Here is a 15,536-nt window from a genome sequence, read left to right as displayed (position 1 = left end):
GGGCGCGACCGCCCAAGCGCCGACTGCCTCCGGTGCCACGGCCGCCTTCGGATCTGCAGGCGTGCACGGCTCTGGTGGGGAAGGTCGCCATGTTTAGCCCATCGTGAGGCGGCGGCAGCAGCGTGGCTCCCCGCCGGCACCTTTCCCGGCCAGTAGAACTAACATATGGAGTGTTGCGCTTTCGAAACACCGATATTTAAAAATAAATAAGTGATAATAACATAAACCCCACCTCAGTGCCACAACCATTCACACACGGGTTGAGACGGGTATCCCAGAGGCCGGGCAGCAGACACCAGGGCAAGTGGAGAGGCAGAGGCTGAGGCTGAGGGTGCCGTGTCACTCACCGAGGCCTCGGGGCGGTGGGGATGCAGTTGGTGGGTGTCTGGGCATGAGGAGGGCAGCTGGGTATGCGAGGAGGGCAGCTGGGTATGCAAGGAGGGCGCCCATAGCGGTGGTCACAGGCCACCAGGGGCCAAAATAGGCGTGGGCGGAAGGAGGAGAAGGTCAGGGACATGCCTGCAGCCCCCAGAACACATGCAGACAGGTTTGTTGTCTTTCCTGTCTCTTAGCGAATGGGTTGCTGCCCGTGGAGGAATGGGCTGGCTGTGGGACAAGGAGCTAGCGCAGGTCCGGCGAGCTCTGGCCAAGGCTATGCTGGAGCTGCCTGACAAGCAAAGGGCAATTCCCTCTTCAGCCCAAAAGCACTCCTGAACAGCCCGATCTATACCGTAGTTTCGCAGTTCCCTGCCTCAGCCATGCTGCTTGGGCTGCAGGATGAGGAATGGAGGCAGGTCGGTGTTGGGAAGGTGAAGTCTGAATTGCGCCTTCAGCCTCACACTGAAGTTCAAGGGCACATGAGATTGCTTGAGAGCTGAGTGAAACATACAAAATGGATCTTAGAAGTGGAGGAATTGGAGGTGATTTTGACTGTGATCTCCTTGCTGCTTCAGAAGTGGCAATGATTCGGAGAAAACTCCAGGAACAAACTTGCCAACAGTTTCAAGTTGACAAGCAGGTATTCTTTATTGCGGCGCCGGGAGACACGGGGGATAGCTCCTTCTAACGTGTGTCCCCGAATTGGTCTACAGGTCATCCTTATGTGGTTAGTGAGCATGTTACATCATTTCCCAAAAGGTTTCCGGCATGCATACAAAATGTGGTGGTCTTTAAGGGTCGTTTACTTTTCCGAACAAGCTTAATTGACATTACAGACATAGCAATCATCCTGGCCTTCTACTTACCAGTTAGTTTAACTGCTCTCATCCTGGGCATCTGCTAGTCCGGGATACTCCCCGTCCCAGGTCCTGTCCTTCTGCTTTTCTCACGCCTTTTGTACTGAGGCCCTGAGGGTCTGAAACTATGTCAACTACCTCCAAGCACCGCAGTTATTTTCCATTACAAAGCCATCAAACTTAACATTACTTAGAACTGATTACATTTTGTATGTACTTTTGTGCCTCCTTGTCTCAGCAAAGGGTGCTGTTCCTTGGTAACTGGTATCACAGCACCCTCTGCTTCTGGAGTAAGACACAGCCATGAGAAAGCCCATCTTTTACAAAGGAAATAGCAATCTTACGGTTTATTAAACCATGTAATATTATTAAACAAGCATTACTTTAATGTTGTTTTAGCTTCTACTTGGTAAAACCTCACTTACTTGGGGTGAAAGTGTTTCTCACTTGCTTTCAGTTAAGTGGCTGCCATTGTAACTTCACATCCCAGGAAACTATTTTTGTCCAGTCTTTCTGGACAGTTATTTCTGTCACAGTCTTTTGTAAAGATATGGTGCTTATTTTAAGGTTTAAACAAAATAGTCTAACTCTTCATTGCATATCATGCCGCTAATATATAATATTGATGATTTTTATTTAATGCTCCAAATTTTGTAGGCTTTCTTCCCTGGAAAAAAAGCAGCAGCCATTATGCATGAAACAACTCTCAGCAGCAAAGTGACATAATCTTGGAGATGCAATTCTCAAAAGAAAACAAACTTCTGGTCTTCATAAATTGATTCCAGCATATCCTTCTGGTGAAGATGTCATGAGATGTCGTGTAAGTTGTGAGAAAACATTTTTCATTCATTTAAACTGAAAGAGGAAAGATTGAGATGAGCTCTTAGGCAGAAGTTTTTCCCTGTGAGGGTGCTGAGGTGCTGGCACAGGGCTCCCAGAGAAGCTGTGGCTGCCCCATCCCTGGCAGTGTTCAAGGCCAGGTTGGACGGGGCTTGGAGCAAACTGCACTAGTGGAAGGTGTCCCTGCCCATGGCAGGGGGTTGGAGCCGGATGAGCTTTAAGTTCCCTTCCAACACATACCAGTCTGTGGTTGATTCCGTGATTCATCCTATGGGTCTGTAGTTAGCTCATGTGTTTTGCTTTGCAGTGGGCCCTTCAGCAGTTTTACTAATAGCCTTTCTTTGGGACTAATCTGAGAAGAAGAGACTGAGCTGCTACCATCTCTTGCCATGGCAGGACACAGCAGTTGACCCAAGGTGCAAAACTCAAGACCTCTTTTCTAAAGGCTGAGAGGCAAAATCAGTTTATTTGCTAATCTGAGTTAAATACCAGTGTGTCTACACAGAGTATGAGGCGAATGCAAGGTGATGTGATTTGAGGAAATCCACTATGGTGCACATTAAGCTGATGATTTTCATGTTTGCTGGAGGCCAAGAGATTTGCTGCCATGACACTGCAGGTGTGTGGGAATACGTCAAATGCCATCAGTCCTTTACATGGTCATGTATCTTCAAGCAATCAGTGAGGCAAGAGATATGTTTTTAGGTGTCACAGTTACATTTAGAATGTCTGAAAGGACTTAGATGAGACACAGTGTCAATTTTTCACTCTATTTAGAGAAATGGCAATAGTTGCTAAAAGTTATGCATCAGCTGGGCTGATGCCTACTAAATAGAGACTTTATTTTGGAAGCAAACTCAAGTGATATAATGGAGATTTTTGTCCCTCTTTTCATTCCAGTGTTATTTTGCTATTTTCAAGTGCCTTTTTACTTCATGTTTTCAAACCAGCAGAGTAGTCAGACTTTGAAATGGCTTTCCAGAGTGTTTCTGGACAGTAACAGAAAACCTAATGAATTCTGAGGTGGTTATTTTCTAGTTTATGAACAATATTTTGTGGGAGGGATGTGTGCAATAGCAAAAGAGACAGGAGTTCTCTAGAAACCCTATCAGTCTTCCTTTTGTACACCCTTAATGTCCTAGTTTGGCTGGATTGAGAAGACTTCTGCCAGTTTGGAGCAGGTAAGGGCCTGGTTTAACCTCAGATTCAATGTTTTCAGCCTTGAGAAAGTAATTGACACAAATTCAGGAACTAAATGCAGTTTCAACAGAAGTGTGGGGTTGCAAGTGGAGGCAGAAGGACAGACCATGATATATTATCCTCTTCTTACCCTTAAGTCAATGAGAGCTTGGCTGTGTTCTTTGCATCCTGGTGTCTTGTATGTCCAGGCCTTAATTTCTGAGCACATCAGGGCATTTGTGTAATACTCTTTGTGGCGGCAACTTAATGTTGCACACAGACGGTAAAATTAAATAGGTACATAAATCTGCTCAGGTGCAGTGGTTTACATGTGTTCTTTCTTTGGTTTGATACAAATAATTCACAAACGCATTTCCTCGTCTGTCTTTTAGAAGTTATCTTTATCACTCTATTACCCTGCTCAGAAGTACCTAGCTGTGAGGTCTGGCTTTTCCTACACTCCAGTTTTTAATAGAGGGAGATTATAAACTACAGGTAGCCCCAAAGTGTCTCTTTTGACCTTTGCTGAGAAAAGCCCTGGATTCCCATGTCTGTTGCACACTTACCCAAGAACACAATTGGTTTTGAGTCAGTCCTTAGGGAAGATCAAAACAAAATGAATTGGGAAGAAGGAGGGAGTAGAAAAAAAGTAGCTGTTATTTTCAGTTCTAGTTATTCTGGAGCAAAAATTCTCAGTATCTGTTGCTTATCTGTTGCTTAAATTTGTTCTGTTTAAAGGGTTTATATTAGCTGAGGATCTGGTTCCTTGTACTTAGCAGGATATTTATTTGAAGTTATATTGGTTTTTCCCTTTATTTGAATATAGTGCTTCAGGCATTTCAAGAAGTTCATTTTGGGGGAAATGTTGTCTTACCATAACAGCTGGCTGTTACAGTGCTGTAATTCCAGCTTTATCAAAGCATCTAAGCAGAAGCATTAACTGCTGTCACAACACAAAGTATCTAAAAGGCCCGTATGTTTCATAATATCCATTACAACTTTGTTATAAACAACTGAATGTTTCAGCTACAAGCCCTAATGCTGGACCCACTTTAATTTACATCTGTGTCATCCCATGGGCATCAGTATTCCTGTGAGAGCGTGGCCCTGGCAGAACATCAGCCAATCTGTTTCTCTCCATTTTTGGCTGGCTAGAGCTTTGAGCCAGGGTCTGTTTCTGATTATGTGTCAGATATTACGCACAGGAGAGGAATCCAGAACTGATGTTAGGCTCCATGGGAAGCTAAGTACCTCCTAATGGGATCCAGAAGCTGCAGCAGGCTGAGCAGAGCACAGTCTAAATCCAGCATGGCCAGCCTACCACTGCCTGAAGCTAGCTGATAGGAGACATCCATGACTCTAATTTCTGGAACATTTCTGACCTCAGCACAGGCTACCTTGGAACAGCAGTAGCACTTTGAGCCACTTGAGAACCTTGGTTGTGAAGAGAGATGCTGACATGCTTTCTTACAGAGAAATTTAAAGTTTAGTTTAAGTGGAAGTGCTGCAATTTCTTTTGTATGCTAGCTTAACAATTAGGAAATGAGAGACTTGGATTCGGTTCCCTCCTTGGTCTTGGTATTCAGTGATGGTGGCACTAGGAAAAAGTACCCCAACCATCATGTTAATGGCTACATTAGTGGGAGCCACCAACCGTTCATGTTCCACTCTTTGGGAGCAGCAGAGAAAAGCATTTGATATTCATGGGGTCGGAAGGACAAGTGTGTTTGAACTTGGTTGTGAGTACACTAAGAAGGGTGCCCATCCCAACACTGAAAACTGTACTTCTTTCTGTAAGATACAAAATCAATGTTCTAAGCAGGGGCCAGAACCCAGTTCTCCCTCCATTAGCAATATTGCACCACCTGACAGTATCGTGTTCCTATTTCCGCCTTCTCAGATTAATCTCATTTTAAAACTTGAGAGTTCATTATAAACTGGGCTCTGGCTCCTGCTTAGGTCACTGATTTTGTGTGAAAAGTGAAAACTGTTCCTACACACCTGAACCTTCACTGTGGTGTTTACTGCCACACATCATCATGTAAAGGGAATGAGGGAGCAAATGTCTGAAAGAACACAACAGCCACAGCTGCAATTCGTACAGTCCCTGTCAGTGTTCAAGACTGTAAATGTCTACAGGGGCAAGCCTTTTAGCGAAATTGGGAAGAAGAACATCAAGGTTTTGAATCCTAGCCAAGCATAGGAGTGAGCTAAGCGTTGAGTTGCTTGTTTCTGTAAAGACTGGGGTACTACCTAAGGTATTCAGAAATGTCCACCTGCAGGAAAACTCTACAGCTAAGCAAGGAAATGTCTTTAGAAATTAGGGTTGGACAGCAGCTGAGAAAGGTTATTTGAAGTGCAGCTGTAGTCTGAAGCTCCTTTGTAAGGCTGCATCTCATTTTAAGCACTGAAATACTCAGCACAGGTGAGGCTGCACTTCAAATCCTCTGCGCAGTGCTGGGCCCCTCACAGAGACATTGAGGTGCTGGAGGGGGACCAGAGAAGGGCAATGGAGCTGGTGCAGGGTGTGGAACACAAGTGTGATGGGGAAGGGCTGAGGGGCCTGTGGGGTGTTTGTCTGGAGAAGAGAAGGCTCAGGGGGGACCTTACTGCTCTCAGCAACTGCCTGACAGAAGGATGGAGCCAGGAGGGGGCTGCTCTCTGCTCCCAAGAAACTAGTGACGGGACAAGAGGAAATGGCCTCAAGCTGCACCAGGGGAGGTTTAGATGGAGATGAGGAACAATTCCTTCCCCAAAGGGTGCTCAGGCATTGGAACAGGCTGCACAGGGCAGTGCTGGAGTCACCGTCCCTGGAAGTGTTCACACACTGTGTAGATGAGGCTCTCAGTGCCATAGGTTAGTGGTGGCCTTAGCAATGCTGGGCAACAGTTGGACTGGATGATCTTAAAGGTCTTTTCCAACCTGGTTGATTCTGTGATTCTGTGATCCCAATGACTGATAATCCAGTACTTAAGAGAGGAATGATTATCTTCCTTCTTGTAAATTCTGTCCTCCAAGCCTCTGGTTGTTGATTACATGGATGAACTCCCTCCATCCTTCTGTGGAAATACTGCCTTACTGATCACTTAGAGCTTGTAGTGGCAATGTCACCTATTCCTTCCAAAGTGTAATGCTTACTGTCTCTTCAGGCCACCACACAGTGAAAATAAGCTGTCTTTGATCTTTCTTCATAATTTTAACTCCCTTAAGATTTTAGAGAAATGAAATCACTGAGTAACTTACATTTTTCACAAGTTTTTGCCCTTTTCCTTCCAGTCTTTATAAATAAACACAAGTAACTGTATGCAGTCCTGGCCATTTTGCATTGTGCCACTGACACTTTTGGAAGAATGAGGCTGTAGTTGATGGGGGCATATTAGTGTAGTACGCTACTGATAGAGTATTGTATCTCTGGGTATACACTGACATGGTTTCTCTTCTGTTAATAGAAGGCCTCAAATAGAAGGCCTCAAAAAATTACAGAGGCAAAGCTTCATGTAGCCTTCAGGGGGCTTTGCCTGACTAAGGATTGAATACATTTGGGAACTGTGTGAGTAGCAGGAGCCCTCAAATGCATTTGCATTATGGTGCATTATGCAACAACAGTGGGGAAGGGAGAATTTGGCTGACAACTCTTGGAGAGTCTCCCAAGTTCTTACAAAACGTACCATCCTTTGTGGGATTGCTTGTGCCCAAGCTGAATGGGCAGGACTTTGGTTTCATAAGAGACAGCCAGATGCAGTGAAACGGGTAAGTCTCTATTTAATCTGTTTTTGACAGATGAGAGGTTGAGTCAGGATTGCTGCAATTTGAACCCCATATTAAAGGGAAGATAATTATTCCAGATTGGATGTTCCTCATCTATTAAATCTATATATATACTGCTGCTTAACTCCCAATGGTTATAGTCTTACTGTCATCAGGGTTGGCAGGAGTTTTGCTACTGACTTAGCAGGGATCAAGGCTAGATTCTTTGCCTGGTAGCCAGGGTTTGTGTTTTCATAGTTGCAGGAAATTCCTCCTTCTGAGCTTTGGCTATATTGTTGTATCAGTGATCAGTTTGCAAGAACTTTTTCCTTGCAAAAGCAGATTCCTTTCCAGAATTTCTTCTCCAGAATACAGTGACTGATAAAACAGTTCTCATTTAAATAATGCCCAGCGTATCAAATAAAATAGGCAAATCCATCTTTAGGGCCAGTATCTGCCTTTGGTATGTCCCCTCTGAGCTGCCAACTTTCCAGTGGAACACTGGTTGAGTTGCCTAAGAAGGCTCCAGAAATAAAGTGATGAAAAATACAATCTAAAAAGTTGAACACAGAGATTCTTGGTTCTGCTTCCCACCTCTGTTAAACAGGGAGATGACTTCTGTTAAAATAGCTGCTCTGTTAGTTCCATGCAAAGCAGCTGTTCCCACTTAATCACAGGTTTTTCAAAACTAGCCAAAGTTTGCAGCTCTTTAGGCTTCAAATACTTCCCAAATGTCAAGTTACCATCAGTTTCTTTCTAGGTAACTGCAAAGAAATGAATGGAAACTTGCAGTTCTAGAGCTTCTTCTTCCCCTGACCCTGTTGAGAGGGTGATACAGAAGGACCAGAGTAACAGTGGTACAGCAATGAAGCAAGAGTTAGTTATACAAGTTGACTCAGGAGTGTCTCTGACAGGAGCGAGAAAAGAATTCTGGTATGGGACTGTTGAAACTCATGCCAAACACACACAAATAATGTTTCCCAATGGTGGGACAGGAGCCTTCATACCTTTATTCTGCTACTTTACTTTTGCTGTGAATGACATCCAGGAACACTCCCTCACTGCTTGAAAGTTAATCTCCTCTCTTTCCTGATGCAGTCTGTATCTAGGCAGATTTGTACATGGCTTATGTCACTCATGGAGTGTGTAAAAACAATCAATTTATCATCCTCTAATAGAGCTTTCTCCTGCCAATCTTGTGTGCTGCTTTTGGTCCTGTTTAAACAACCTGAGAAATGAGAGGAGTTCTGCCCAGTTATAATGTAATTTTAACAATGTACCAGTGGTATTGTCCAAACAAATAGATGCTGGGTACCGGTGGGTAGGCTGTGTTAACGAAACATGAGTTAAATTATCTGGAATGCAGATACAATACTTAGATTGTAGGCTGTGGGGAAAAATAACAGGGCATTTGGGGCCTCCCAAAATACAAGACAGCAGTGGTAGAATTGAAAATTCAGGCACAGTAATGGAGGCCTCAGAGCTATAGGCACAAACCATAAAGAGGTGACTAAAGAAATGTAGCTTTAGAAGCTGAGTCAGTTGATTTTGTGGGTTAATAAAGAGAACAGAGAACAAGTCAGTATCACAAGTAAAACCTAAAACATGCAGTAAACTGAGAAATAACGGGACTGTGAGCCAGCAAAGAAAGAGCAGCTGCCAGCCCCTCCTTCCTTACAGCCTTGGGTAACATGGTTTAGTGCAAGGTATCCCTGCCTATGGCAGGAAGGTTGGAACTAGATGATCTTCAGGTTCTTTCCAGCCCTAACTATTCTATGATTCTGTGATTCTATATAAAAGTGACCTAAAGTAAGGAGGAAGAAATGCACAGTATCATTCTCCTCCTGGCAAAAAGGAAGAAAAACTCATAAGTATTAGCATTGTAATCATGGCAAAGTAGTTGGAATACTGACAGCTTACTATAACCAAGCCTTTCTTCTTCTAAGGAAGATCTTTTGAGCCCAGTGGGAGGGTGAGCGTGATACCAGAGAAAGCCATAGACAGTGCTAGGTTTGTTTTAGTAGTTTGAATTATAATGTTATTGAATAAGCTGCAATAATCAGCTAATTGGACTATAAGTCTTAGCATGACTGTAACTCTTTCAGTTGCAAAGACTTTAATTCTTGGCTTTATGTTTATGGAGTTTTTTTTTAGCCCACACAGATTGCATGGGATGTTTGTTCTGGGCCCTAAGCATAAGGACAGACAGATAAACTTGGCTGTAATAGCTGGTGGAGAAGGTAGGCATCAAAGGCTGTGACCTGTGCTGCAAAACAGCCCAGCAAACCAGAAATGGGATGAGAATGTGCCCAGCACTCAGTATGATCTCACCAGCACTGTGCAAACACCTAAAGCTGGTTGTGTGATATGAAAGCACACAATTTTGTAAACCTGGGTCTAAAACTGTCTTTTAGTACACAGATCAGATGCCTGCAAGAAGTTACTGGGATACCACCCTCCACTTGCTCCACAGATGGACTATTCTCTGTTAAAAACAAGTAAAGAGGTGTAGTTAATATTGTATGGATCTGTGAGAATCTGCTTCCACAAGAATGTAGGAATTTCTAGTAGAAGTGAAGTGTTAAGACTTGATGTCTGAATACAATTTATTTTCTCTCAAGATGCAATATCTGAATAAAAATTCATGCAAGAGTCACTAAATACTTACTGACTAGAAGAGATTACAGTGATCTTCTTGCACTTGGACCCCTCATAAGCACCTGGTGCAGGACTGCCTACATGCAACGTGTGCTTGCAGCCCAGAACTCCCTGTGTCCTGGGCTGCATCCCCAGAGCATGAGCAGCAGGTCAAGGGAGAGGATTCTCCCACTCTGCTGCACTCTGGGGAGACCCCCTTCTGCAGTCCTGATACAGCTCTGAGGCAACAACACAAGAGGGACATGGAGCTGTTGGAGCAAGTCGAGAAGAGGCCATGGAGATGCTGCGAGGGCTGGAGCAGCTCTGCTCTGGAGCCAGGCTGACAGAGCTGGGCTTGTTCAGCCTGGAGAAGAGAAGGCTCCTTAATGGAAGAGATTAGAGCAGCTCCAATGCCTAAAGGGGCTACAATAAACCTGGAGAGGGGCTTTGGACAAGGGCCTGTAGGGACAGGACAAGGGGAATGGCTTTAACCTGACAGAGGGGAGATTGAGATGAGCTCTTAGGCAGAAGTTCTTCCCTGTGAGGGTGCTGAGGTGCTGGCACAGGGTGCCCAGAGAAGTTGTGGCTGCGCCATCCCTGGCAGTGTTCAAGGCCGGGTTGGACAGGGCTTGCAGCAGCTTGATTTAGTGGAAGGTGTTCCTGACCATGGCAGGAGTTGGAGCTGCGTGAGCTTTAAGCTCCCTTCCAATCCAAACCAGTCTGGGATTCTGTGATACAGTAATAAGAACCAGTGAACAGTACTTGGTAACACTTATGCACTGTGGGCAGTTCCTGGGGAATTCACAAATGAATATGAATGAAGGGAAAAATAACAAGGTGTCCTGTTTCCAGTCTGCTCAGGCAGTGGCCACTGGCAGCTGCCGTGCTGGTACACAGAGGAGTGACTGACCTGACTTGCCTCTTTTCCAATCCCCCTCTGCAAATAATCCTTTAAGTCAAGACAGGTAAAGTGGGTTTGTGGTGTGCTCATTGCAAAATGCAGGAGGTTTTACCTCTGGTAGAACAGATAAACTTGCATTTCAGGAAAGCTGGCTTAATTTATTTTGTGTTAAGTTGTTTGCAGAGGAACGCTTTCCTCCTCTCTTCCCAAAACATAGAACTTCCAGAAAGCATTTTGTAGGCAAAATGCTTTTGGCAGGGGGTGGGTGGATGTGGGGGTGTGGGCTAGACTGGGGTTTGCATAAAAGGGTTCTGTCATAGTCTACACCTAATTTACAAACCGACTCTATTAAGGCTGCTTTGTTTAAAAGAATGTTGGAACAAAACCTTATTATTTTTAATTATAGAGCCATAAGCATTCTCACAGACAGAGCACAGATTGGCCTGATAAAACCTAGGTGGGATAAATCAGTTACCAGGTTGTGACCATTTGCTTTACAGACCTTTTTGAGAAGGTTTTCAGTCTTCAAATAAATGCATAATGCTTCCGCCCTCCCCTTTGATTCACTGAAGATGCTTTGTAACAGATGAACTACCAGTAATGGTTTGATTGTTTTGAATACATTTTAGACAACATCCTTGTTGCAGAAACTGCTCCTCTCTGTGCAGTTTCTGAGATTGTGCATGCGAGTCCAGAGAAGGCCATGGAGATGCTCCAAGGGCTGAAGCACCTCTGCTATGGAGACAGGCTGAGAGAGCTGGGCTTGTTCAGCCTGGAGAAGGGTCAGCCTTCCAGTGCCTAAAGGCGCTACAAGAAGTCTGGAGAGGGGCTTTTGACAAGGGCATGTAGAGACATGACAAAGGGGAATGGCTTTAACCTGCCAGAGGGGAGACTGAGATGAGCTCTTAGGCAGAAGTTCTTCCCTGTGAGGGTGCTGAGGTGCTGGCACAGGGTGCCCAGAGAAGCTGTGGCTGCCTCATCCCTGGCAGTGTTCAAGGCCAGGTTGGATGGGGCTTGGAGCAACCTGCTCTAGTGGAAGGTGTCCCTGCCCATGGCAGGGTGTTGGAACTGGGTGAGCTTTAAGGTCCCTTCAGTCCAAACCAGTCTGGGATTCTGTGATTCTATAATATATATAGACTATGGTTTATTTCACATGAGTTTTGATAATTTGTTACCCAACGCATTTGCCATCTTGTTTCCAGCTACTCACAGTCCATGAGGTATGTCACTAATGGCCAGATTTTCAGTTTATCTCCTCCATAGAGGAACTTCTCTGAAAATCTGGTAACTGATTTCATATTTATGTTGAAATTTCAGCTTTTCTGAAACGGTAAGGTTTAACCTCCATGCTCTCTATTTTCAAGGGTATTTAGACCTGAAAACTTTTTGAATGACAAGCTGATAAGCACTAATGAGGACAGCTGTTAGTGTGCCTCATTATGTTGTGACCCTCTGCAGGGAAGATGCTGAGTACCTAGTGGCAGGTGAGACTTTCTCCTGGCATGGCAGCGTCTGGAAGTGAGTAGTGATTCACACTGATTACCTGCTATTGGTTTGACTTCCTTCGAACATCCGTAGTGGGTGGAGTAGAGAGCAACTGAAGATGTATTGGAGTAAGTGAAATGTGCCTACAGGTATCCACAGTTTAAAATGTATCCACTTCTTATGCTCTGTGCACTTTTGTGTTTTTACTGCTAAACTACTACCAGTAACAAATCAGAATGCAATCTGCATGTGGAGGTGGCTGATCAATCCAGCATGACTCTGTGTCCTGGTTTAGGCATGTGGTCAGGCAACTTGTTCACTCACTGCCCCCCATTTCTTTCCCTCCCCCCTACTCCTGAAGGGACAGAGAGGAGAATCGAAAAGAATGCAACTCCCACAGGTTGAGATAAGAACAGTTTAGTAACTAAGGTATAACACAAATCACTACTGCTGCCACCAATAATAATAATAATAAAGGAAATAATAGGGGAAGAAAATACAACACCTCAGCACCAGCCCCACCCCACCAGACCAAGCACCCACCAATACCTCCTCCAACCCTGTAGTCCTAGCCCTTCCAGGTAACTCTCAGTTACCTCCTGGGCATGATGTGCTGTGGTATGGAATACCTCTTTGGTCAGTTTGGGTCAGGTGTCCTGTCTCTGCTTCCTCCCAGCCTCCCCTCCTCCCTGGCAGAGCATGAGGCTCACAAAGTCCTTGGCCAAACCAAAACATCATTGTTATCAGCTCTGTTCCCAGGCAGAAAGTCAAAACACAGCACTGCACCAGCTACCAAGAAGGAGAAAAATGACTGCTACTGCTGAACCCAGGACACTCTGACAAGAGCCCTGTGGCACAGTATTTCTTATGGCCCACCAAGGAAAAAAGCCCAAATCACCTGGATCTTTTTGGTCAAAAAAGGCATTTAGGGTCATTTTTAGACCCTCATGAGTCACACCATTGACAATAAATTTAATTACTCCTAATGTAATTCTGTGTAACTGATAGAATTTTAATTAAAATAATTTGGGTACAAAGAGCTGTTTCAGGTTCCAGGAGTTCTGAACTTACCATGTAGCTGCATAAAATAAAATAGTATTTGTTCAAAATGCTGCTTACTCAAACCTCAGGATCCTCAATGAATATAGTTTAGCCATATTTAATACTTAAAATGTGTAGATACACTGTGCTTCTGTGGTAGTTTCAAAGTATCTGAAGATCTTCAAAGACTTTACAGATGCTTAGGAGAAATTAGCTTTGAGTTATAATTGGGGCCTTCCTTTTCCTCACTTGAAATTCAGCTCAGCAGAGAGAGCATAATGGTTCTTTCACATTAGTTGTAACCCAAAACTATTCTCTAAGAAACTTCTTAGTAGTTTGGAAGAGAGCACATACCGAGGTGAGCAGCTGTGGAAAGCTGCAGAGGGTAGAAGTAATTCATAGTCCGTACAGATTATACAGCCAAGCCCATCATTCTGTGACCTCTCTGAACATGACCTACTGATTAGAAGCAGACTGGCATTTTTTTTTAATTGGATTTTATATCTATTCAAGCTGTGTTTCTCATTGCCCTTACTTTTTTACTTCCAGAATCATAGAATAGTTAGGGTTGGAAAGGATGTTAAGATCATCTAGTTTCAACTCCCTGCCACGAGCAGAAATCTGAGTTTCCTCTAAATTTACCTGCCATCACTTCAAGGTACCTGCAAGCTGTAGCATTTGATATGTTCTTTCTAAGAAAAAAAGGACTCCTTCTGCTTTTCTTGATCTGTAATTGAGAGAGTACTTAGAAAATATCCCAGATCCACTCTATGTTTTCCTCTTTGGGTATGCTACCTTTTTAGAGAACCTCAATATCAAAACACAGTATACACTTGAGGCATCCAAGGACTGAACCTTCAGGCCTGTAATTTTAGCTGTGTGATGGGTAATTGAGAACAGTTAGTGGGTAAGCACTGGGTAAGTCCAATGGCTACTCAGCAGAATATTTCACTAGTCACAACCTCTTCTATGTTGATATAACCGAATGTGTGGCAAACACTGTAATTTACATCATGACTGCCTGGCATTTGGCTTCAAGCACATTCCAAGGAGCAGAACAGCACCTCAGGTTACACACCAGTGGTATCAGGAACTGGCTTCTCTAGAAGCGTTAGGCATGTCTGTACCTATCTCCCTACTTACACTCTTAGTCATTGCTGTGTTTTGGGCTGACTGAAGAACAGGCAATCCAATAGTGGTCAGCATCTCCAAAATGCTTCCTGGGCAGCCAGGTTAGTGTTCAAACTAAGCCATGCTCCCTTGTGTCACTGAATGCCCTCTTAAATAGCCCCTCTCCAGATCTCTTGTATCCCCTTTAGGCACTGGAGCTGCTCTAAGGCCTCTCCTTAAGGAGACTTCTCCAAGCTGAACCAGCTCAGCTCTCTCAGTCTGGCTCCAGCCAGGAGATCCAGCCCTTGTAGCATCTCTGTGGCCTCCTCTGGACTTGCTCCAACAGCTCCACGTCCCTCTTGTGTTGTCGCCTCAGAGCTGGACACAGGACTGCAGGGGGGTCTCACCAGAGCAGACTAGGGGGAGGATCCCCACCCTCAGCCTGATGGCCACACTCCATTTTATGCAGCCCAGCACAAAGTTGAGTACAAAACTGTATAAATATTAAAGAGTCCAAGGAGTTGTTTTGAAAATGTAGAATTCCTAAATAAATGGGCAAAACCCAAAGGCTGTGTCACCACCTGGCAAAAAGAAGTGCCAGATGCAGGGCAAGCTTTGTGTTGGTTGTGTCAACATACTCCAGTGGTTACCTGTGTGTTCTCCTTAAGAAAATAGAGCGTGTCCATACAAACTAACATCAAAAAAAGCTATTTCAATCTAGGCAACTGCCAGACAGTCTACATGTCTTGTTTAAAGGATGCTTTGCAGGGCTGATCTGGGACCTGTAGCATGACTGTTGTTGGATCTGTAGCAGCAAATCTGGTTATCTTCAAATAGCTGCCTGAGTTGCCAACTTTTTTCACTGGTTAGGTCACAGAGCAGCCAGCATCTCCTAGCAATACATCAGTGTTACACAAGAGTGTTTATGAAAGCACTTTAAAACACTTTGATTGGCTGCATCCCTTCTGCTGCAGGGTGATTGTGTTAGTGTGCTGGTGGCTGTGCAAAGAACGGGGAGCTGGGCTTGTGGGACAAGATGCTCAGGTTCGATCGCTGCATCACACCCTCAATGGTTTCTTGTTGCAAGTGGTCCACCTGAGTGGAGTTTATGCTTGTTCTATAATTTATGAATAACAAGATCTTATCATAGAATCCCAGACTGGTTTGGGTTGGAAGTGACCTTAGATCTCATCCAGTTCCAACCCCCTGCCATGGGCAGGGAAGCCTTCCACTAGAGCAGGTTGCTCCAAGTCCCATCCAACCTAGCCTTGAACACTTCCAGGGGACAATAAATCCAAGTTCCTCCTCACCAAGGTCAAAAGGGAGAAGGGGAGAGCTGGCTGGCTGGGGCTGTGATGCCT

At 44.5% G+C, this 15,536-nt stretch overlaps 1 protein-coding gene across 1 annotated transcript in view; it reads left to right on the top strand.

The window, feature by feature from the left end:
* The first annotated feature begins 1,923 nt into the window (after positions 1–1,923).
* FKBP9 (FKBP prolyl isomerase 9) overlaps positions 1,924–15,536 on the top strand; it is a 30,037-nt gene continuing 16,424 nt past the window's right edge. The window contains exon 1 of the mRNA XM_061464747.1: positions 1,924–2,055. The gene's annotated coding sequence lies outside the window, so the exon portion shown is untranslated. The remainder of the gene's footprint in view (positions 2,056–15,536) is intronic.

The sequence above is a fragment of the Pezoporus flaviventris genome, unplaced genomic scaffold (genome assembly GCF_033815535.1).
Source record: "Pezoporus flaviventris isolate CSIRO_AGI_PZ_B2104156 unplaced genomic scaffold, CSIRO_AGI_Pfla_v1 ptg000037l, whole genome shotgun sequence".
Lineage (NCBI taxonomy): Eukaryota > Metazoa > Chordata > Aves > Psittaciformes > Psittacidae > Pezoporus > Pezoporus flaviventris.
Note: the sequence above shows the minus strand (reverse complement) of the source record. Positions and strands in the feature narration are given on the sequence as shown.